The following is a 24633-nucleotide window of genomic DNA, read 5'->3' as shown; positions in this document are numbered from 1 at the left end:
CCACATAGGCTGTTTTAAATTTCACTCTCATTAAAAATTGACTTCATCAATATCAAATTCCAATCTATGTCCCTCAGATGACAAACTTGCTGCTTCCTACCTGTATTTCCTGTATTATCTTCCCTCTCTCTTAAACCCTAGATCAAATCAAATGAAAATCCCTGACACGCCAGTCTTCTAAAATTCCTCAAAATAGCCACTGTTCACAGTGCTCTCTGGAATTCTGATTAGTCATTTCTATCCTGGAATAGTCACCGCTTCTTGATGATAGGCTTTTTCTCTCTAAATCTTTTACCACATTGAGTTCAGAGTAAATTCTGTCAATTGCTAAACAGATCATGTCAGTTCCCTGATGAAAATCCTTGAATAGCTATTTTTTTATCTTTATCTAACTTATTTCCAAACATTTTAAAGGACTGTTATGTTTTTCTCTGTAATTCCCTCTGTCTAAAATATAAGATTTCCCTGTTTTTTCATGACTGACATCAACTTACCTTTCCTATGTGAGCTTATATGGAAAATTCTATGGGAACGTACTCTGGCCCACAAAATTCAGATTAAACAACACTCAGGGTATTCACACAATCTTATGTGTCTTATTTTTTTTCTAATCGAAGTATAGTTGATGTACAATGTTGTGTTATTTTCTGTTGTACAGCATAGTGATTCAGTTATACATATATATGCCTTTTCATATTTTTTATTGTAGGTTATTATAAGATTTTGAATATAGTTCTCTGTTACACGGTAGGACCTTGTTGTTTGTCTATTTTGTATAGTAGTATCTGCAATCTGAAACGCCTTTATTTATCCCTCCCTTCTTTCCCCTTTGGTAACCATAAGTTTGTTTTCTGTTTGTGAGTCTGTTTCTGTTTTGTAAGTAGGTTCCTTTGTATCATATTTTGGATTCCACATAAAGTGATATGTGATATTTGTCTTTGTCTGATTTACTTCACTTAGTGTGATAATCTCTAAGTCCATCCACATTACTGCAAATGGCATTATGTCATTCTTGTTTATGGCTGAGTAGTATTCCATGGTGTGTGTGTGTGTGTGTGTGTGTGTGTGTGTGTGTGTATGTATACCTAGTATACACACACACCTTATTTATCCAGTCATCTGTTAATGGACATTTAGGTTGCTTGCATGTCTTGGCTACTGTAAATACTATTGCTGTAAACATTGCAGAGCGTATATCTTTTTGAATTAAAGTGTCTTCCAGATATATGCCCAGGAATAGGATTGCTGAATCATATAATATCTCTATTTTTAGTTTTTCAAGGAATCTCCATACTGTTTTCCATAGTAGCTGCACCAAGTTACATTCCCACCAACAGTGTAGGAGGATTCCCTTTTCTCTACACCTCTCCAGCATTTATCACTTGTGGACTTTTTAATGATGGCTGTTCTGACCAGTGTGAGGTGATACCTCATTATAGTTTTGATTTGAATCTTTCTGATAATTAGCAATATTGAACATCTTTTCATGTGCCTATATGTCTTATTATAGGATTATGAATCATTGTTTCACTAAGGTACCCTCATTTCTGGTGAATATATTTCCATTTATCTACATTTATATAGTTCTGTACTTATCTACATGTTAAATCCTAGCTTTAATGCATTATTCAGCTCTGAAGTTAAAAGCCAGTTTCTTACAGAAGCCTTATCTAAACTCCTCAGACTGGATTAGGTCCATTTTATAAATATTCTCATAGCTCAATAGAATTTTTTCTCTGAATAAAGTTTTAGATTATGTATTTGTATGAATTTGTGGGCAAAGATGTCTCCCTGATTTTCAGCTCATCTAGGTAGGAATTGAGTCTGTTTTGCCAATTCAACATGTAACACTAAGTCTGAGAATAATAAAAGGCATGTATTAGCTGTTCGTTGTATAAATATAATTACTTATTTAATTGGACTTAAAATATAAACAGTGTTTGCAGGCTGCAATTTTGCTAAATATATATTGTAAAAAATCTTTTTTATATCAGAATTCTGCTTATGAATAAAACATGATAGGTCATGGATGGCTAAATCTCTTGGGGCAATTTGTTTCTGACCTAACAATACTGGAAATTTCATACAGCTTAACCAAAAAAAAAAAAAAACCTTGCATAAATTATAAGATAATATAATGATATCAAAGAGTTGTAATGCTATGAGGATTAGATAAGCAAATATTTCAGACAGAAGAGAACTTTTCCAACAGAAGGTGATGCTCTCTTCTGGGAGTTCATTAATTCTTGGAATGGGCTAAATATTGGGATTTTTCCAAACCAAAAAAAACATCTGTTAGGAGAAATAGAAATAAGCCTAAAATGTAGTGGTCATGTGAGGCTGATGGGTGCAACTGGACCTAGAGGGAAAGAAACTAATAGGTATTTATTTTTTTCATTGGACATTTGTTGAGTTCTGATGCTGTGTAGGAGACTGGGGAACTAGGTTGAAAGTTTTATAAAAGATAGAGTCGATGTCCCTCATCTTATAGTTCTTAAAAAAAAGAAAAAAAAAACCTGTTAGGAAGGATATTTACCTTGAGCACAACAGTTTTATTTCCCTTAAGATACTGCTCAATTTTGAACTTCTTGAAGCTGAAAAAAGAGAGCTTGATTTGGAGTCTCTGAAGGACACAGCTTGATCTCCCAGAGTACATCAGGGCAAAGGAGATAGACCCATTACACTGGGAGGGTCATACCTTAAAAACAAGGGTGAAGTTAAGCTGCACTTACTTTTACTAACCCTGCAATCTAGCCTGACCCCGCTCAACTCTTGATTCTATTACTTAATAAGGTAAAGAGAGATCCATGATTGGTGAAAGATGAGAACATCTGGATTTTTTTGGGGGGATATGCAATTTTCAACATATAATAACAATAAAAAATGATAAAGCATGTGACAAATAAAAGCAATGGCTGATAATCAAGGGAAAAACAGACAATATATGTGGAATACACAGATGGTCTAGTTACTGGGACTAGCAGATGTAGTCTTTGAAATAACTATGATAAACTTACTAAACAAAATTTTTTAAATAAAAAAGCAGAATGAGGGTTTTGAAATAATTATAATCTATTTTAAAAGGAATAAAATGAACATTCTAGTATTGAAAAAAATTAAGAACTCACTGATGGCTTTACTAGAACATAAAGGATCAGTAAACTCAAAGACAGGTCAATAAAAAATTACTCTTAATAAAATACAGAAAGTATTTCAATAGATGAAAGGAAGAGACTTGTGAGTTATACCAAAATGGTCGAACTTGTTTGTTAGTGGAATCTCAAAAGGAAACAAAAGAGATAATATGGTAAAAATACTATTTGAAGTGATAGTGGCTGAAAAATTTCAAAACTGGTAAGATATATCAACCCTCAGATTCAGGAAGTTAGCAAACCTCAAAACCAAATAAAGCCAGACTCATGCATAGAAGATAAACCTATTGGTAATCTTAGAAAAAGGTTTAAGAGCAGTCAGAACAAAAAGGCACATTACTTTGAAAGGGCCAGCAATATGATAGGTAGGTGACTACTCAACAGAAATACTGAAAGCCAGAAAGTGATGAAAGACATCTTTAAAATGACACAAGGAAGTAAACACATCTAGAAACATTTGCCCAGTGAAAACATCCTTTAAAAGAGATAATGAAGTAAAGCCTTTTCTAAGCAAATGATGACCAAGGAAATTTGTCACCACAGGACTGCACTTAAAGAAATTAAACACAGTTCTGGTAGAAGAAAAAGTTCCCAGACAGAAACATGATTATTCAGGGGAAATGAAGACCATCACAGAAGGTAAATATGTAGGTCAATAAAATAAATACCAACAAAGAGCAGAATAATTACAGTGTCTTGTAGCATTCAGATTACATTAGGAAAAGCAATGCTTTCCAAAAAAGGAAAAACATCGAGGGGAAACAAATTTTAAAGGATCTAAAGTTCTACAGCTCTCAGAATTGGTGAAACTAAGAATTCTTATTCATTGGAAATGTTAAAGATACATTCAGTAGACACTAATAATAGTAAAAATGTATAATTAGCAAATTAATAGAAGGAAAACAATAATATAAATTATAGGTATAAAAGATATAGGATAAATAACAATAAAAGGCATATTTTAGAAACACAAAGAAAATATTTTTGATGAAATGACTCCTGGGATTGCTTCAAAATAATCTGGAAGTGAGAGCTATAAATAAGGGAGTATACATAAAACAATATTGGTCATGAGTTGATGGTAATTGAAGGTGGGTGATGGATATATGCATATTTATTATACTATTCTCTCTTGAATTTTGTTACAATTAAAAGAATATATATGCATATAAGAATAGATATATAAACAAGTTATGACACCTCAAAAAAGTCATATCCAAATTGCCTATAAATTGATTTTCCAATGTTACTCCAAAGTTTTAAAATAGATGTATAGGATAATAGGAACTCTAGATTATGATTCCCAAAATGGAAACGGAGGATACAAAAATATGAGATATTTTAAAGATATGATAATGTATGAACCTACCTAACATCTTAGTATAACATGTCTGTTTGGGGCACTTCTGTTGACATTAAGCTTTATGAAGCCTGTACTTTAATGATTGTAGAAACAGATCATTGTAATTTCAAAATTGATCTCTTTGTGAAAAGGTGTTATCCATAAAAGTTGATCTAGATCTATGATTCACAACCTATTTTAGAATTACTAATTTGTGATTTTCATATGCCAACAGAATACACAGAACGTATCACAGCATGTTCTGAGTCCCTGCAATTCATCTTAGATTAAAAACTCTATGATAAATTAGACCAGCTGTATCCCATTTAATAATCACTTGAATTTAAACTTAAATTTAAAATTTGCCTGATGATTTTCATTCCTTTACTTAGACCTTCTAGGATTTAAAGTCCCCTGCTATATTAAATTATTATCTAGTGCAGGTCATTCCTTGACTCATCTTTTTCTGTTCTGACTACATTTTGGTGTTGTCCATGCTTTCTGCTTCTCAGGCATCACCTCCTTTGAAAATTACCAATTCTCTTTAGGCTCCCAAATTTTAGAAGGCTTTTGTTCTGGTACAATTGGAACATTGACTCACTTAATGGTTCATAAAATGAACCTATGGTTCATTGAAGATAACAGCAATCTATATTAGAAAACATTTAGCATATTCACATTTTGTTAACAATGAAAATGTTTGCATTAAATTTTTTGGAACTTTTAACAATGTTTTTTTTTGGAAGTTTAACAATGTTTTTTTCCTGCTTAAAAAACAAGATTACATTGCCTTGAGTACATCTTTATGTTGAATTGTTATTTATCCTTCAACTTTTAGGTGAAGTGTATTTGACAGATGATTACAAACCAAGTACTATATAGGCCAATCATGTGCTAAGTATGAGATACACAAAAAGTAACAGACAAAGCTTTTCCATTCATGTACCTAATGTCGTTGAGTTTGAAAGACTGTTTTGTTAACCTAGTTACTAAGATTCTTACTCATTGCTTCATGTATATTTGTGTATCTCTACTTCAGATAATTTGGTCTACCTTATTTCAGAATAAATGAATCTCCTTTAAAGCTTTTAATTTCATGGCATAGTTTTATTTTTTCCCCTTTGTTAGGATTTTGTATGTTAATCTTTGTCTGCTTATACAGCTATTAATTTGATTTACAGCTACAGTGACCTTTCAGTGTTTTAAGACTGGAAGTGAAATTTTGGAATGCAAAGGGATAGTGTTGTAGAATAAAACATTTATTGAGGTAGAGCCCCAGGTTGGAATATCTGTATATAGGAGAGCTGAGAAGTCATATAAGTAATATATTAATTTCCTGATGATGCTATAACAAATTACCACAAATTTAGTAACTCAAAGCAACGTAAATTTATTATATTACTCTTCTAGGTGTTTAGAGCCCTAAAGTCAAGGTGTCATCAAGCCTGCATACCTTCTGAATGGTTGGTCTAAGAGGGAATCTGTTTTCTTGTCTTTTCCAGCTTCTAGAGGTCATCTGCGTTCCTTAGCTTGTTGTCCCTTCCTCCATCTTCAAGACCATCAGAAACATCTTCAGATCTCTCTCTGACTTCTGTTTCTGGCCTCCAATCTCCTTCTGCATCTCAACTCTGACTCTGTAGTCTCCTTCTTATGAAAGCCTTTCTGATTACATTGGACCTACCCAAGTAATCCAGAAAAATCTCACCATTTCAAGATTCTTAATTTAATTGTATCTGTAAAGTCTCTGTTTTCATGTAAGGCAATGTATTTATAGGTTTTGGAAATTAGGACATGAACATCTTAGGAGAGATTGTTCAGTCTACTCTAGGGGTACTCTGTGTCAGCTTCCTTATGTATAACAGAAAGGCACTATGTCTTTCTCTAACACTTTTAAGTCTAGGTTGACTTCTTTCCAAAAAAGAAAGTTTAAAGTACTCTGAAGATATGTAATGATGTACAATGATCTTCAATGACTAGAAATTCAAATATTTGAATTTCTGTGTATTTCATGCAACTTTGAAGTTAAAGCTTACAATCACAATGTGATATACTGCTACATCATTGTATGGTAAAATTAGAGTTACTTATTTACATGAATTATTATGAAACACATTGTTAATTTCCAACATTTGAGGATTAGAACTATGCAAGAAAATAAATCGATTATGTCAATTTTTATTTTTTTTGAAATTGGAATCCCATGATGATTAAAGAAATTCATATTAATTATTGCTAAGGCAAGAAAGCCTAATTTTTTGTTCCTTAAATATAATACGTAAAGGTTATAGTCAAAAGTATGTGTACACTATAAATATTAATAGGCAAATTCAATTTTAAATACCTGTACTTCAGTAGTAATAATGTTTAGTGTTAATTATGAATCCACAATATGAAATAATTCAACAAAAATACTCACTAGGTGCCTACTAATGTAGTTATGTGATATAGTTGAATTACAGATCAAAAGCTGTAGGATGCAGTCACTTAACCCTCAAAAAATATAATATTCGGTTATCTAATCTCATAGAAAATAGACACATTAATATACAATTTAAGATTCATGTTTGTTAAATTTTCAGGGATTTCATGAACTCCTTGTAAAATTCAACTATAATTAAAAATTAAATTATATAAATTTATAATTAAGTAAATTACATTTAAAAAGGGACTCCATACTCAAAACACAATACCTCTTAATTTTCTTAATTTTTACTGTTATCTGTGATCTTCAGTGTTTTTATGTCTGAAATACCTGTGTGGTAGAAATGCTATTTGGTTGGTATGCTTCTGTGCATTTCTTCCATCTGTGTTCAGTGATTTCACTTTGGTTGGTAGCTTAAAATCAGCCAGCATGGGGGATATTTATACCACAGAGATCAGCAAATGCTACAAGTCAGGAATTATTTATCTTCCCCTTTATGAGTTGGTTATTAAACATTCACTAACATACCACTGATTACACAAGAGTTAAAAAAAAAAAAACATCCCTAATATTTTCATGGGCCTTTTGAAGAAAGGAGCCTCAAAGAATTTCTGTACTTGCTATATAAAGCCATCACATTTTGTAATGTAGTATAGGTCCCTTTGTATAATACCACTCACTGTCTGCATCTCAGATTTTAATATTATAAAGTGTTATAATTTAACAAAAGTTCAAAATTAATGATAACTTGTATTTTAGAATTTATTTTAAATTTCCCAGTTAAGTAGTTTCCACTTTCTTACTTTATGTTCTATAATGTCTTGGATAATACTGACTTTTTTCCTTTATGTTCGAATCTTTGAAATTATTAGTTAAGATTAAATTGGCCTGTATAAACTCATTTTATTTAAAAAAAAATGCTGAAAACATTTCTATATGGTGTTAGTTAACTTTCTAACCATGATAGGGAATGTAATTTACTCTTTTTTTTTAATAAAGCTTAATGAGTTGCCTCAGAAAACCACCTTGGGTATTAATCATGATTATACGCCTGTAGGTATAAAACATTAAAATGATTGTAATTACCAGCAGCATATTCTGAAAGTCAATCCTTTCACTACGTCATTGTTACATACTTTTAAATTCTTAAAGTATAGGAGAAAATTTAATAAATTGAGACTTTCCTGTTAGTATTAATTATAGTTTTTTTCTACATCTTTCATGGATTCCTACCCCCAGTAATTTGCAAGTTTTCCTCTTTGCATTGAAATATGATTAAATATTGGAATAATTTTTTCTATATCTATGTTATTTCTTCTTTCAATCTAATGACGTATTCCTGAGTTTTCAGTAAATATTTTGTTCATAGTAATATATACCTCATTCAAAAAAAATACGCTTGTACCAGTTGCTTACATTCTTGTAATTTTTTCCTCCTGGTTGATTAATGTGATATTTGAATAGATTCCCTCCTTGTAATAAAAAATATATAAATTTATAAATTTAACTCCAGTTACACCACCCCTACAGGATTTTTGTGTCTTTGAAAAATAACTTTCAGTGCAATTAAGTCTTCATTAACTCTCCAAGGGCTCTCTTTGCCTGCTTGGTTACAGTGTGCATATTTTGCAAACAATTAATTTTAATATTCTATTTGATTATACATGTAAAAATTACACTCTATATATTTCTTTTGGTGTTGGGTTATTCACACTCAATGCACACAGAAATGATTGTCCTTATAAATGCCTATGACTACATGGCCAGTATATTTTAAAAACATGAAGGGTAGTTATAACTATACTCCTAAAACTACTTTTTTTTTTATCTTTATTCAGATTTATAATATGAATATATTATTAGCCCACCATTGTGCTTAGTATAAAGGAATATCAGATGTGACCTGATCCTAAAGAGAACTTAATTTTAGTGTGGAACATAAGAAATCCTTGACACTGTATGCACAAATTCTATTCAAAAAATAAAAAGGTCCCATAGTGATGATGAAGCCAGGAAAATTGAAAAGGGAAACAATGTTGGATCACAAGTCAGAGAGGACAGTAAAATCAATACTCAGAAGAGCTGATAACTCAGGCCTTCTTATTAAAATAAAACAGAAAAACAAAAGAAAACTAAAAAACAATAGGCTTTTTGCTTAATCCGTCTATTATGCTGTCTTTGCAAATGAATGACATTCTAAAATTAGAAACAAGTTATGTATTTCAAGCATTTATCACCTGTCCAAATGGAAGTATCCCTTAGGATAATTCTATTAGCCACAGCAAAGCACAGAATACTATAAGTTACTGAGCTATTACAATGGATTAGTTTGCTAAATCAGAGTCACATGTATTAAGATTTCAAGGGTCTAGGAAATCAAGAAGCTTAGAAAAAGCCGAGAAAGGTCCATGACATGGTGAGAATTGCCCTTCCCTCCTTTCTACCCCAATTGCGTGCATGCACACACACACACACACACATTACAACCCTCCCTCCTGTCCTTTCTTATATCAGATGGACCCTCTGTGGCCCAAAGTAGACAACCTCATTTTATACCCAAAGAGTTGTATAGCTTATGTGGCATTCCTCAAGGAGCCATGCCTCACAGATCCACAGATTCTGCATTCCCCCATCGTAAGCAATCCTTTGCCAGGGACATCTGTTGAGAATATTCCATAGCAATAGATTCTCCCTCTAGAGAATGTTACTTATTTTCCCATAAGACTGTGTTGACAGGGACATTAGCCTGGGTCACTTGCTCTTTTTTCTTCCCTTGGGAATGGCCCCTTAGGAATCAGGTAAGAAGAGAATTACTGGCAAACTGTTTTTATCCCCCCCCCCATTACTAATGTTGGAATTTAGAGAAAATAATACTGAATAGAACTTGTACAGGAAGGAAAAGAAGATAATGGAAGAGTTAAACCATCATGGGCAAATTTAGTGTATACAATTTTCCCCAAGGTCTACCTGCAAAAGATACTTAAAAATCATTTGGCTGTATTCTTAGAAAACATTTCCAATGCTTTGGAATTCTGTTTTACACAAGTTTTCATGATTGTATCCTAAAATTCAATTGAAAAGAAAAACTTTATTTTACACATGAAAGAAAATGGAAATTTTCTGTAAAAATGAGACAACTTAATGGGTTTTATGGAAAAATTTAGTCTGGTTCATGTCCATTCTAGTTCTCGTTCCGTTTAGCTGTTAAATTTCCATAAACAGCAACATTTTCAGTGTGTCATTATTCAAAGAATACATACATTTCTAAAGTTGATTTCAAACCTTATTGAAAAAACAGATAATCACTTAGGATTTTTTCATACTCTCCCAGTATGTAGGATATACAGTATTTTACAGCTGGAGGAAGACAACTCTATCCTTCTCTCTGATGACTCCTAAAAATCTGGCTTTGACTCTTGATCAAGATAACATAGTGAGGGAGCCTTTCCAAACCAACAAAATCCCCCTCTGTAGCTTCCAGGGCTTTGTTTGTTGATGGCTTTCTGTTGGCTTTTTTTTTTTCCTTTTAAATTGCAGGATTATTTATGATTGTGATGTTATAGAATAATTATTAAAAATTATGCAAAAATTACCAAGTATAAAAAAAGAGAAGTAATTATCTTTTTGATAATGTTTTAAATGAAGGTAGATCTATATGAAGATACTCTATATCATTTTTAAAAATCATGCTTTTTAAAAATATATAATAACAGGAAATTTCATGACGTGGAATTAAAATTAGGCAGCTTGACTGGTTATGTGACTAGATGGAAATAGAAGACACCTCCAGACACTTATGCCTAAGCTCCCCGAGAACAGTCCAGAGACTAAGTGTGGCCTTATGTGAATGAAAAGGATGCTCTGGAGCTTGTACTTGGTTGTGTCTCAGACACCATCAGCACTTAAGTGCTTACCTGAGCTCTCTTTTCCCTTCTGTATTTTATTATTTATATTTCAATAAAAGCCTCATGAGTATGGCTTGTGAACCTTTTCAGTTATTTGAACCTGTGTAATCTTTGCGTTCACTTACTGAGAAAGATTTTTCTTATTCATTTAAAAATTTGCCCACACCAAACTTCTTGCACATTCCCACCAAAAATCTGACATGGGATAGTATAACATTGCACGTAGATTCTTAAAGACTTCATTCAAATGACCACATTTTTTTTTCACTTAATAGAGTGAAATTTTAACAGAATCTCATAGTTTAGCATGTGGCATACATCGAGTATTTCAGCTTTGTACACGTGTGATTTAGTACGTTGTCAAAGGTTTTCACTTTGTGTAAGTTTTTATTATGTTTAGCTTTATTATGTATAATTTTTTGTGAGTAGGTACTCAGTAGATATATAGTATACAATTATATAGTAAATAGTTGATTACTATTTTCTTTTAAACTCTGGGAATTGAATTTCTGTTATTTTTTCAAATGATAGACATTAGTAAATTGCTTTAGCTGAAGACTAAAATCACACATGCACCCCAGAAAAAAATAAGTCCTTTTGAATTTCTCAATACTTACTGTTTTTATTTTTCCTTGAATGTTTTATTTTCTATTTTGATTTTGATTTTCTTATTTTAATTTACTTGTCTTGGGATAGATACCCTAATTCATACAGGATAAATCTACAAATTGATTCCACTTTCTGATGTAATATAGCTTGCCTTCTAAACTCTTCCGTTCTATTGTGGCAGTACAATTTATCCTTCCAGGTTCCCAGCCAAGGTATCTTGTATTCATATAGAAGCCTTATAAGCATCATTTGCTCCTGGCATTTTGAAGATTTTTTCAGATTATTTTTTATCTTTCTATTACCACCACTGCTAATACTGTCTCTGTAGGCAAGGCAAAACTTCACCTCTAGCCATCCTAGCTTTTCAGCTGATACTCTTTAACAAAAAGATTAAGAAGAGAAACAAACTCTTTATCAGTGTGTGTGGTTATATGACGTGGGAGAAACCTAAAAGAAAAGTCACTCAAAAGTAGTGGTTTAGGACTGCAGCTTATGTGACATCTTCAACACGAAACAATAAATGTACAGAAAATGATATGACAAAGGAGAGCAGTTTTAGGCTTCCAAGGGCAGCAAACTGCGGGAAGGAAAATACATGGGGGGAAACAAAATGAAGGGAGTGAGTTTTGTTTGTGGATTCCTCTGGTGTGGTTTTTAGGCTAAGTCTGTCCAGTATAAGGAAGATTTATGTCCTGTCTTTAGGCATAGAATGGCAGAGCTTTTTCTGGGTTTACTGCTTCTTAATTGTCTTCAGGATAATTTTTATGTCAAAGGGGCGTATTTGGGGGTGACCCTGGCTTCCTTCTAGAACGTACGAATTACAGAACAGCTTCTAGTAACTCTGTAGTTCTGTTTTCTTCAGACTCAGTTAAACTGCATCTTTGCCAGAGAAGGCTGTGCTCAAATTCATACTAATTATGATCTAATACTTACCAAAATTAATATATCAAATATACACAAAACCATCTGTCTGGTATTCCAGCTCTATTACCATTTACTACCAGCCTAGTCTGTCTGATATCTTTTCTCTAATGTTTCTAATTTTCAGTTCCTCTTCTAAATCTACTATTACTTTTACCCACAGTGGTCATCCCTGCCTTGTTGACTTGGCTCATACTGCTTCTCTATTTGAGTTGTCTTTTTATTTTTTTCTGGTATCTTTATGTTTTAGGGATTAGAACACATTCTACAACAAATCATTAAAGACAATATTGAAGGAAAATATTAAGATAGCAATTCAAAATAATAGAAAATATACCAAGAGAAGCACCCAAGTATTGCCAATTAAATAATCTCTAAAATATTCTGGAGGCAGAGTGCTTTTAAAAAAAGTGTTATTTGTTATAATCATGAGAGTTACAATCATTGAATTTGATCATACAAATTTGGCATTAATTTGGCCAGTTTATCATGAGAGGAAATGAACACGTGTCATTGAGTGAAGGCTTTAAGAGTCTGCTCTGCTTGTGTATTGCTGTGTGATAAACCACCCCAAAATGTAGCACCTTCACACATCTTATTATAACTCCCAATTTCTAAATTAGGAATTCAGACAGGGATCAGGCAGATTCAAAGGACAGGGATTAAACTCCATCACTTAATAAAAGGAATAGGAGTAAAAATTTCATTTTTAATCTACCACAGTTACTCTATGATATATCACTTTCTATTTATCTCACCCCTGTGATAATAGAAATATATGTACAGACGAAGCTTCCATTTGATGGAGTTTCTGAGTGTCTCCAATGAACAGATTTTCTAGAAACTACATTGGAAATGAACCACAAGTGAGCAACTTTTGTATTATGTCATGGATTGGGGGAGTGGTAGGTGGTAACTGCAGCGTGGTTAGGTTATCAGGACTTATAGAGTATTTTTGCTGGATGTGGAAAGTCAGAGAGACAATGTTGAAGAATCAGTCTTTGAAGTCCGGCAGAACTGGCCTCAGTTGCTTCCTTGCTGATAAGTGAGCATGGGAATTAAAAAATAGAGGGTGCCTTTAGGAGGGCATTTCTAGAATAGGGGACTGTCTAGGGTTATTAATTAAACCATTTGATAGGAATGGAAACTTCTGTAAGTAGACAACAGTGATAAATACCTGGAAAGTATGTTGAAGTGAAATTTTGTTCAACTTGAAAACTGATAGAACTTTAGCTCCATGCAGTAAAAAGAAATCATGAGTCTGTTTATTATAAGGATGTGACACAATGCTAGGTACATAAGGCAACCTAGAAAAATAATTTTTATGGAATAAGTTATAGAAAACACTATTGTTATCAAGTCTTTTTGTCAGAATCACTTCTCTTGGAAACTTTAAATAAACTTTTGTTCTGTTTTCAGACCAGAAAATTCATAAGATATTAAAACATGAACTGTTAGGCTAAGGTAGATACAAAGAAAGACTTTTTAAAAAGAAAATATAACATTTTGGTTTCATTCAAATGGACTTTCAGATTATGCAGGCACATACAAAGAAAACTTAAGAATTGAGGCAGTTTTGTGGTTGGAGGCTTGAATCTGGATAATTGCTTCTTTTCCACCTCACTACACCTGGGAACACACACTGAGCATACACGTTCTTACATATTGGGAAAAATCAGTTTTACTCTTTTATTCAGGGGGGAACTATAACCCAAGAGGTTAAACCTTAATAATATTAATATTATGAACAAACTTTGCATGCCTGTCTCACTGATTGGGTTTAGGTAGGAATTTTAAAACTTCTATTCAAATTCAGAATTATAAATTCAAAGCAATATTTGCTTAAAAAAGCAAATAGGTTTAAACCATGAAGTCTTCATTGCTGAATTGAAATGGAAATGGAGCACTGCAATCTGCAGGGAGGTGAAGGAATGCTCATAGTTCATTAAATAATGTGAGTGGTAATGAGGTTTACACAAATCAAACAGTGTGTTAGGTAATTGTAATGTTGCTTTGTGGTGAACCACCTGTCAGGAAGCACTTCCAGCCGAAGGCTCAATCTGCTCTCATGCCTCCAGACGGTTTCTAATTAGTATAAACTTCATCTGTGGCAGGCTACCAGAAAATAAAGAAAAAGTTATTTGTAGGCTTCTTTCTTTTCTCTATGATGAAGGAAAATAATTACTTCAAGTACTTATTTTATTTTTTCAAGAAGTCCTCTGGTATGTAGGCTCTAAAAAAGAAAATGTATGGATATGCTCACACATTAGAGACACAGATACACATTAGGAAAAGGATGCTTCATAAAAAATCAGCAATACTGAATCCTTCCCTCACCTTGTTACAGAAGGAAAGAGAAGAAAGGAAGGGAAGAGAGAGAGAGAACCAAGCGAGGAGGAGGAAGAAGGGGGGAGGAAGGGAGAAAGGAAGGAGAGAAAAAAGGAAAAGTGGGAAAAAAGGAGAGACTAGTAAGAATAATAAGACATTTCTCTAAAGAACACGTAAAAAATGGTTAGTAGGTATGTGAAAAAATGCTTGACATCACCTGTATCAGACAAACGCAAATCAAAACCACAATGAGGTATTACCTCACACCTGATACGATGGCTCTTACCAAAAAACAAAACAAGACAAAAACAAAACAAAAACAAAAACAAAACTCCAAAGACAAGAACTATTGGTGAGGATATGGACAAATTAAAACTTTGTACACTGGGAATGCAAAATGATGCAGCCACTATGGAAAATGGCATGGGGGTTCCTCAAAATATTAAAAATAGAGCTACCATGTGATCCAGCCATCCCACTTCTGGGTATTTATTCAAAAGAGTTGAAATCAGGATCTCAGAGAGATGTTAGTACTCACATGTTCATTTCAGAACTATTCATAATAGCTGAGATGTGGAAATAACCTGTGTTCATTAACAAATGAATTGATAAAGAATATGTAGTATAAAATGAAATAGTACTCAGCTTTAAGAAAGAAGGAAATCCTGCAGTATGCAAAAGCACCGATGAACCTTGAGGACACTATGCTAAGTGAAGTAAGCCAATCATAGAAGGACAAATATTGCATACTTCCACTTAAAGTGAGGTATCTAAAATAGTCAAACTCATAGAAGCAGAGAGCAGAACAGTGTTTTCTAGGAACAAAGAGAATGAGGAAATCAGAAATTAGTGAACCAGTGGAACATTTCAGTAATACAAGATGAATAAGTTCTAGCGATTTGCTCTGTATAAAATTTTGCCTATAGTTAAGAGTTGTATACATAATCTGTTAAGAGGGTAGATCTCATGTTAAGTATTCTTACCATATTAAAAAAACTAAGCATACATACATACATAGAAAGCTTGACTGTTGCTGTTAAAAAATTCCAATTGTGAGGCCACCCAGATACCATTCTACATAAAATGTCATTTAGTTTATTATTATAATTGTTCTCTATTTACTCATCTCTGTAGAAGTTCTAGATTGCTAAATTGGGGTGGACGTATGTAAAATAGTTAATGAAATATAATAGAATGATGGGGTTAGCAGATATGAGATTTTTTTCTTATGTAGAGAAATATGCAATACTGAAGTTTGTTATGAAATTCTAATTTTCCAGAAACATACCCATTACTGTCTTTAGTCATAACCATCAATGAACAGAGAACAGCAAGAAATGAAATAATTTTGGAAACATTAGGCAACCTTAATCTTTCTTCTTTCTCTGCTAATATCTAAGTTTTGATAAGATACTAAACATCATGCCTACTGTGTATAAGCTTAATAGCACATAAAATTAGGACAGTAAATGCGTTGATTATGAAAGTTAGGCACAGTATTTAGCCTTTTTAAAAAAGATAATTTACTGTTTGATTAGGTATCAAATTGTACTTCATTATCTTTTTCCTTTCAAAAAAATTGATATATTTGATTAAATCTTATTTAGAAGCTTATGGAAATGTATAGTATCAAGTTCAGAAAAATACAACTTTATGAATGGTTGTAATGACAAGGCTAATATTGCATGATAAATATCTTTTCCTTAATTCTTTATCAAGTATTAGGTTCTCAAATTTAACACAGAGTAAAATGATTCAAATAATTATTTTAAAAATACATGACTATATATATTTACTTTTGCCTAACAGCTAAAACATTCAAATACCATAGTAAATTTCTTATTGTTTAGCAGCATATTTCACAGTAACTTATCATGTCTTCCAAAAAGTAGCTGTCAATAAATTACTAGAAAAACATTTTCTTAATTTAATTTTTAATTTATTGAAGTAACATTGGTTTAAAACATTATATAAGTCCAGTATGAGTTTCATATGTAATTTATTGAGGTAACATTGGTTTAAAACATTATATAAGTTTCATGTATTTTGCCTTCTGTATGCACTACAAGTTTCTCCCACCAACAGTTTATTTTCTGTCTGGCTGTGTACAGTTCACCCCCTTTACCATTTTATCCTCTCCTAAACCACTGTGCCCTCTGGTAACCACTACTCTATTTTTTGCTATTTATGTGTTTGTTTTTGTTTGGTTTGGTTTCTCCATTTATTTAAATTTTTTCTTAATTTTCATATTCCGCATATGAGTGAAATAATATGGTATTTTTTCCTCTATATAACTTATTTTACTTAGCATAACACCCTCAGGGTCCATTCACGTTGCCATGTGGAGAAATTTCATCTTTTTTATACTTAAGTAGTATTCCATTGTGTATGTGTGTGTATTTTATTTCCCTAATATTTAGTGATGTTGAACATCTTTTCATGTGCATATTGACCATCTGTATGTCTTTGGAAAAACATCTACTCAGTTCTTTTGCTCATTTCTCAATCAAGTTGTTTGCTTTTAATTGCTTAGTTGAATGAGGAGTTCTTTATATATTCTGGGTTTGAATTTCTTATCAGATATATGATTTACACATATTTTCTCCCATTCTGTATGTTGTCTTTTCATTTTGTTGATGGTTTCCCTTGTTGTGTAGAAGGTTTTTAGCTTGATGTAGTCCCTTTTATTTTTGCTTTTGTTTCCCTTGCCTGAGGAAACATGTTGAGAAAGATCTTGTTAACACTGATGTCAGACACCATACTGCCTATGTTTTCTTACATGTGTTTTATGGTGTCACATCTTTCATTCAGTTTCTTTTTGAGTTGATTTTTGTGTACAATGTGAGATAGTGGTTTAATTTCAGACTTTTACATGTGGCTTTTCAGTTTTCCCAAAATTATTAATTGAAGAGACTGTTCTTTCTCAAATGCCATTTCCATAAGCTTCTAAATAAGTATATCTAATGAACACAGATGCAAAAACCCTCAACAAAGTATTCATAACTGAATATAACAATACATTAAAGGATCATACACCATGGGATGTTCAGCATCCATTTATTAATCAACATGGTACACCATGTTAGTAAAATTATAAAGATAAAAGTAATATGATCATCTCAATACATACAGATAAAGTAATCCTCATTTATGATTAAAAACTTAAGAAAATATAAGGAACATGCTTCAATGTAATAAAGACCATATATGATAAACACACAGCTAGCATCATACTCAGGAAAACCTGAAAGCTTTTCCTCTAAGATCAGGAACAAGACAAGGATGCCGTTTTCTCACCATTCGTATTCAACATAGTATTGAAGTCCTAGCCAGAACAATTTGGAAAGAGAAATAAATTAGAGGGATCCAAGTTAGAAAGGAAGAAGTGAAATGGTCACTCTCTGTGGATGACATCATTTTACATCTAGAATACCCTAAAGACACCACTCAAAAACTATTAGAAATAATAAACAAATATATTAAACTTCCAGAGTACAAAATCAATATTTAAAAATCTGTTGCATGTCTATACACTAAAAACAAACTAGCAGAAAAAGAAATTAAGACAATAAACCTATTTACAATTACAACAAAAAGAATAAAATTTAACAAAGGAGGTGAAAGATCTGAACCCTGAAAACTATAAGACATTGTTGAAAGAAATTGAAGAGGACACAAAGAAATGGAAAGATATTCTGTGCTCATGGATTGGGAAGATTAACATTGTTAAAATGTCCATACTAGAAATTAATTAATGACAGGTCTTTGTAGACTTTAATCACAAAAATCTAGGGTTAAGTCTTATTCTGTAAACATTGATCACATCTTTGAGTATAATTCTAAGGACTTCCTCTTTTTTCTTTTTTTATACAATAAAAATACTTTTATATAATTTTACTGTTGATCTTTTTACTTAAAACCCATAAGAGTGATTTATTATCATTATTGAGAAATTTTCTTTGATCAGATGACATCATTCATGATCTAGCTGTTTAAGGGAACCACAGTGATCCATCAAAAATGTTCTCTGTGTTCCAAGGATTATCCCAATCAAAATAAAATAAAGAACAACAAAGAAAAATAATCTTAGGAAACTAAAGTCATGATTCTGAGAATTGGAATAAAATAATAAATATGTAAAAGTTGGTTAGTTAGAGATTCATAATAAGTCTCTTTTACTCCACAGATCTTCCAGTCCCTCTAGTTACCACTTATTGAGTGTCAGGAAAGGTTAGTTTAATGGTTGATTTGTCTTTTTGAGATTGAGATTGACATTAAAGTTCTATATATTTAAAGTGTACAATAAGATGATTTTCTATGTATACATCGTGAAATTATTTGTCACCAATGTGATTTTTTATGTAGGTCACATTTCAATTGGCAGAGAAGTGTCACATGGACAGATTTATGGCAGAATGTTTGGGAGAAGGCCCAGAGATTTTTACAAAGCAAACTCCGTAAAACAATTACTTCAATTTATTCTCCCTTGACACTCTTAAACCAGTGAGAGTCATTATTAATCACTTACTGCTTAAACCTTAGAAAAGACATGCCACTTCTTTCCCCTTACTCATTTGTGTAAGGAAGTAAGTCTCCAGCCCCCCCCCAATATTGCTGGAAGCACATGCAAAATAATTTAAGACTACTTTTTAAATACTAAGATGAAATATAAAAACTAGATTTTACCCATAGATTATATTTATCACATTATACCACTAGGCTGGAGAGGGTTATGTGGAGTATGTTATTTTACTAAAACATTTTTCTCTCTTCCTTTTTGAAAATACAAGTTTTAAATGTGAATTCATACAACAAGTGAACTGGGAATACATTTGAAATGCATAATAGAATAGTTTATGTCTTATTTTTTTAACCAGTGGAGAATTCAAAGGATGAGACACTTCTCTAGGGGTTGGAAAAAGACAGACAACAGAATAACTGAATATGAATGAATATCTAAGGTAAAAAATGTAAAGTGAGGTGGGTTGCATTTGTGATCCATTTCATAAATGTTAAGCTGACAGGTTGAATCCAAGGAATAGTTCTGCACAATATCTTCTATTTAAGTTAAAATACTAGTGGAGGAGAGACCAAAGTCAAATCTAAGTATATAATTTAACACAAGTTTATGAGCCCATTCAGAGATATTTTAAATATAGTTAGTGATTTAGAAAAGTCTTACTCTACTGAGACCATTTTTTAATACAAAAAAAATCAAATTGCTCTTGATTTAGAAGAGAAAACATAGAAGTAGCCATCAAGTTTTACTGCTATATCCCAAACAGGTTTTTCTGCTGTACTCCTAAAGCTTCTTATGCTCAGATCATATTACTGACATGAGTCATCAGTAAGATATTTTCTCATCATAGCATTCAGTGAGTAACTATGTAGATCATAAAATGTACAGTGAGAATAGTTTTCATGGTAGAGATAAAAATAAGTGTACTCTTTTTTCAGAAACACTAAAATAACAACATAATGTTTTAATTTAAATTATAATTAGTATAAAAAGAGCACTTTTTCTTTCCCTTATGTATACAAACTACTTTTCTGACCAATTCCAGATTGAGCAAGTTTTGTATTTCCCATGTTCTTTGAGTATAATGCATTCTCATAGGCATGTCTCTAGTTCAAAACCTTTTTAACTCTCACCTGAACCAATAACCCTGTGCCAAGACTTTCTATGTTTTGTATTTCTTTATTCCAATCAAACTTCAACAATGTTAGCAGATTAATTTTTTGGAAACAGCTCTGATTATGTAAAATCTTTAATTAAGAATAAATGCCTCATTCTGGCATTTGAAGTCTTCTATAGCAAGCCCTAAGTTTTGATCTTCATCTTTTATAGACACTGTGTTCCACTTAATATAGACCACACACTATTTTCTAAATATTCTAAAGCATTGATTGCTCATTATGTACAGTAAAAATAAACTCCATTCCCTATTTCAAATTTTTAAATTCCTTGATTATTCTAGATACTCTTTGACAAAATATTTCCCAATTTCTCCTCTCTTTAAATGTTACATATTTAATTGATTATTCTACTAGGTTGTAATATCTCCTAATTTATCTACCTAATTTTATGGTTATTTTAAATACACAGGGTCAATACAAATACAAGTTTAATTTTTCAGTAATAGAAATGAATATTTCTTTGATTTCTATCTGAAATTTTATTTCTTACCAACCTGCTTTGAAGTTCTAAATATCTATGCCTAGGTAATCAGAGCCAGTGTCAAGGCCAGACCAGATTCATGAGTATGGACAAATAAACACCCTATGTAAATGGGAGAAGTGACAAAGAAAATGTGGCCATTTTCACTCAAACGTATTTCAACCATAGTCACAGTTATTTACACTCTTCTCGTATACAGAATATATTCAACCTCCCCAAGGTCCTCAAAACTCTCAGGACATTATGACATCAGGCTCAGGCTTAAACTCCTGCGTCTCATCATCTAAATCATAGCCAGGTACAGATGAGTTTCCTCAGTTATGGCTCCTCTGGATTCGAAGACCTGTTAATTAAAGAGACAAACTATCTGGTCCATATTCTCCCAAACATAACATACAGTTTTTAGGTAAGGACTTGAAATAATGTCCGTTTAAAGGGGTAACAATGGGTGGACATATTGGTCACTGGTCCATTGAAGTTCCTGAAGACAGCCTGGCACAAGTCTCCAGTTTTTGGATTAAAGCTTTACCTGCACCCTGGGAGTGAGTCTATATGGCTTTTGTGTTCATTCTTCTGGTATTGTGGCTCCAGACTCTGAGTTATCATTTATTTTTCATTAGAAATGGTCTGTGTTTACATCTGAAGAATCTTGCAGACTTAAACTAGTTTGACTTCATTTCCCATTTTACAGTATGATTATTTCTCATTTATATCATCACCTTTTATTTTAGTGATTGCATGATTTGAATAACTTAATGGGCTTTTCAATCTTTATTAACCAACTTTAGAAGTGTTACCGTTTATCATCTACCATGAAATATTAAAAAATTAGGGCAAATGACATTCACACTATAAAGTTATAGTGAAAGATATATTACATAAGTCCTCTAAGCTTTGTCTGTAGAATACTTTTAAATAACTGGGTTTTACCATTTGTACTAACGTACAAATTAAATACTCTGGTATATAACAGTGTTGTTGGAATCATATTTTAAAAACCAACCTTTAAACAATTAAAGTTTACTATTAAATTGTGAATCTTTGAAGAATTCAGTCTAATAAACCCTCTTTTCATTTCTTTCTAGCTTCATTTTCCTTATATGAATTGTACTCCATGCCTTCCAGTTTCTTTAAGTCAACTTTCACTTTTTAGCTTGTATTAGCTCTTCCCAGCCCCATCTCAGGAACCAGAACTATGTGAGTAAACTTCTTAAGATATTGCATGCATCAAGATCTTTCTCTTTGCATTCATCCTTGAAATTTGATTGAGGTAGAATTCTGAGATGAATATGATTTATTTTTCCTATAGAATTTGCAATACAATGTTTCTAGCATTCAAGGATAATTAAATGGCTAAAGTCTCATTTTGTTTCCTTTTATGTAACATATTTCCTTATAAAACTTTTTCCCCCCTGTGGTATATAAATATTATAAATATGTGACAAGAATTTTCAAACCTAATGTTGCTTTTCTATTCTTGAAATCTATAAAACCACTACGAGAAATGAAAACCTTCTGATTCTCTCTCCATAAAGCCATCTGTTCCTGTCATGACTAAGTCCTATAAACAGAAGAATAAGTGATGTCTCATCAGCCTGGAAATACATTATGGTTTACATAAGGCTGCATCTGGACAGACTTCTTGAATGCAAAAATATTCCAAGGGTCCTATGGAAAGCGTTAGTCTGTTTTGACGGGTAGCATTTCCTACACAATTAGTGGCTTAATGAGGATGAGGTCAGCAGGTTGGGAATGTTCACAAAAGACCTAGTAGGGAGAGCCTAATTCTAAGGGTAGTGTGTTTCAGGCCTGCAGACAGCTCTGCCTGTCACTGAGACCCCCTTGTCCTTATTAGAAGGACCTTGGTAAATCACATACTTTGGCTCAAATGTAGTTCTTAGGCTTTACTTGGGGGGGCGGGGTGGCGAGGGGGCAAGAACGTCATAGCAGCAAATCAAAAAGTATTGAAGTGGAGTAATTTCAGTTCCCTAGCTGACAAGTGTCTTATTTTTTAATTAAATTTATTTATTTATATTCCTTTCTGTATCTCATATTTGCTATTATAATTTATTATAAAAAGGATTTGGAATCTCTTCTGTTTCCTCATGAAAGGAAATAAAATTATTTCCTGTGTTTTATCTACAGTTGACGTTCCTCAATCACATCAACCTTCTATAAACACTTAAAATTATTACTTAACTTTTGGACTCTCCCACTTCCTTAAATATTTCATCTCTTTCAAAAAAGTTGGTAACTTTTATGAGAACTCAGAATTGAGAACAAGCAGACATATAAATTCTTTTTACCAGAAGACAAGGTGTGGAATTAGACTTTCTAGGTTCAAAACCCAGCTCAGCTACTCATTGGCAGTGTAACACCAGGCAAGTTTCTTAACCTCTCTGTGCCTCAACTTCTTCATATATTGACTGTAGGTAATGATAGTATCTATTTCTTAGGGAATTTATGAGAATGGAATGAGTTCATACTGGTAAATCACTTAGATAATCATTGTCATATGATGAGGGAAATAAAGGTTTTGACAAGTCAAAAGTAAAAATCTTCATTTAAAAGATGACACATCACAAATGTAATTTTTTATATTAACAAATTTTAAACTTTGTTGTAAGTTAGCCTATAATTTGTATAACTCTGTATAGAAAGACACAGTATACTTGGATTTTCTTTAGTAACAAACCAGGCTTATTACAAAGATCAGGAGAACCATGTGAATGTAATGTATGTATGTGTGTGTGTGTATATGTATATGTATGTATGTATACACATATACATATACATCTTGCTTTAAAAAGAATATGTTCAATATCTTGTAGCCACTTACGGTGAAAAAGAATATGAAAACTCATAAATGTATGTTCATGTATGACTGAAGCATTATGCTGTACACCAGAAATTGACACACTATAAACTGACTATACTTCAGTAAAAATATATATACAGAATAAATAAATAAATATTTTTTCAATGACTGAAAAAAAAGAAAATACATTATATTCATTTTAAAGGCTGCTTGAAGCATGACAATTAGTTAAACATGTCAAGAGCTTCTGTAGATGTAGAACAACTGCAGAAGTTTTTATTCCAAAATGTCACACCCTGTGAAAACATTAATAGATCAAGTGTATTTTAGTTAGAGTGAAGCTCTTTAGTGTCATGCAAACTTTCAGTTATTCTATCATGTTCTTCTCTCATGTGAAGTTAGTGTTTTAACTCTGTAAGAGTGGGAAAGAAATGGTTCTTATATGAAGGAGATTCCCTCAAGTGATTTCGTTTGAGATTATTAATGAAAATAGTTTGGGAGGAAAGGAGGAATTTTTGAGCCTTTGAAAAAGTCAAAGAGAAGACTCAATAAGGAGACTTGCTCGTTGTGCCCAATCATCATGAAGTCACCAATATAATGAATCAATTTAATGTTCTACAGAATGTGCAGAAAGTCCAGATCTTTTTGAATTATAGTATGAGAGTGAAGAGAAGAGTTAACATATCCCTAAGGCAGACTGTCACTGAATATTATTGTATGTTCCATATGAGTGTGAACTATTTTTGGTCAGCTCTTCTATCAGTATAGAAATGAATAATTTACTAAATCAGTGATCACACACCATATACTTGAATCCTTATTGAACCATCTAGTAACAGTGCAATCCATGACAGTTTTGATCGGGCTACAACTTTGTTAAATTAGCAGTCTCTAGTCATTCTCTAGGATCCATTCAGTTTTTGCTTGTGTCAGACCAGTGAAGCAGAAATATGATAGG

The 24633-nt window shown here is 32.3% G+C and overlaps 1 long non-coding RNA gene across 4 annotated transcripts in view; it reads left to right on the top strand.

Annotated features, from left to right (window-relative positions):
• Positions 1–21116: 21116 nt before the first annotated feature.
• LOC140696186 (uncharacterized) overlaps positions 21117–24633 on the top strand; it is a 114631-nt gene continuing 111114 nt past the window's right edge. For all 4 annotated transcript variants that reach the window (XR_012072323.1, XR_012072322.1, XR_012072321.1 and 1 more), the window contains exons 1-2: positions 21117–21263; positions 21943–22054. This is a non-coding gene — a long non-coding RNA (uncharacterized lncRNA). The remainder of the gene's footprint in view (positions 21264–21942; positions 22055–24633) is intronic.

This window comes from Vicugna pacos, chromosome 1 (assembly GCF_048564905.1).
Source record: "Vicugna pacos chromosome 1, VicPac4, whole genome shotgun sequence".
Taxonomy (NCBI): domain Eukaryota; kingdom Metazoa; phylum Chordata; class Mammalia; order Artiodactyla; family Camelidae; genus Vicugna; species Vicugna pacos.
Note: the sequence above shows the minus strand (reverse complement) of the source record. Positions and strands in the feature narration are given on the sequence as shown.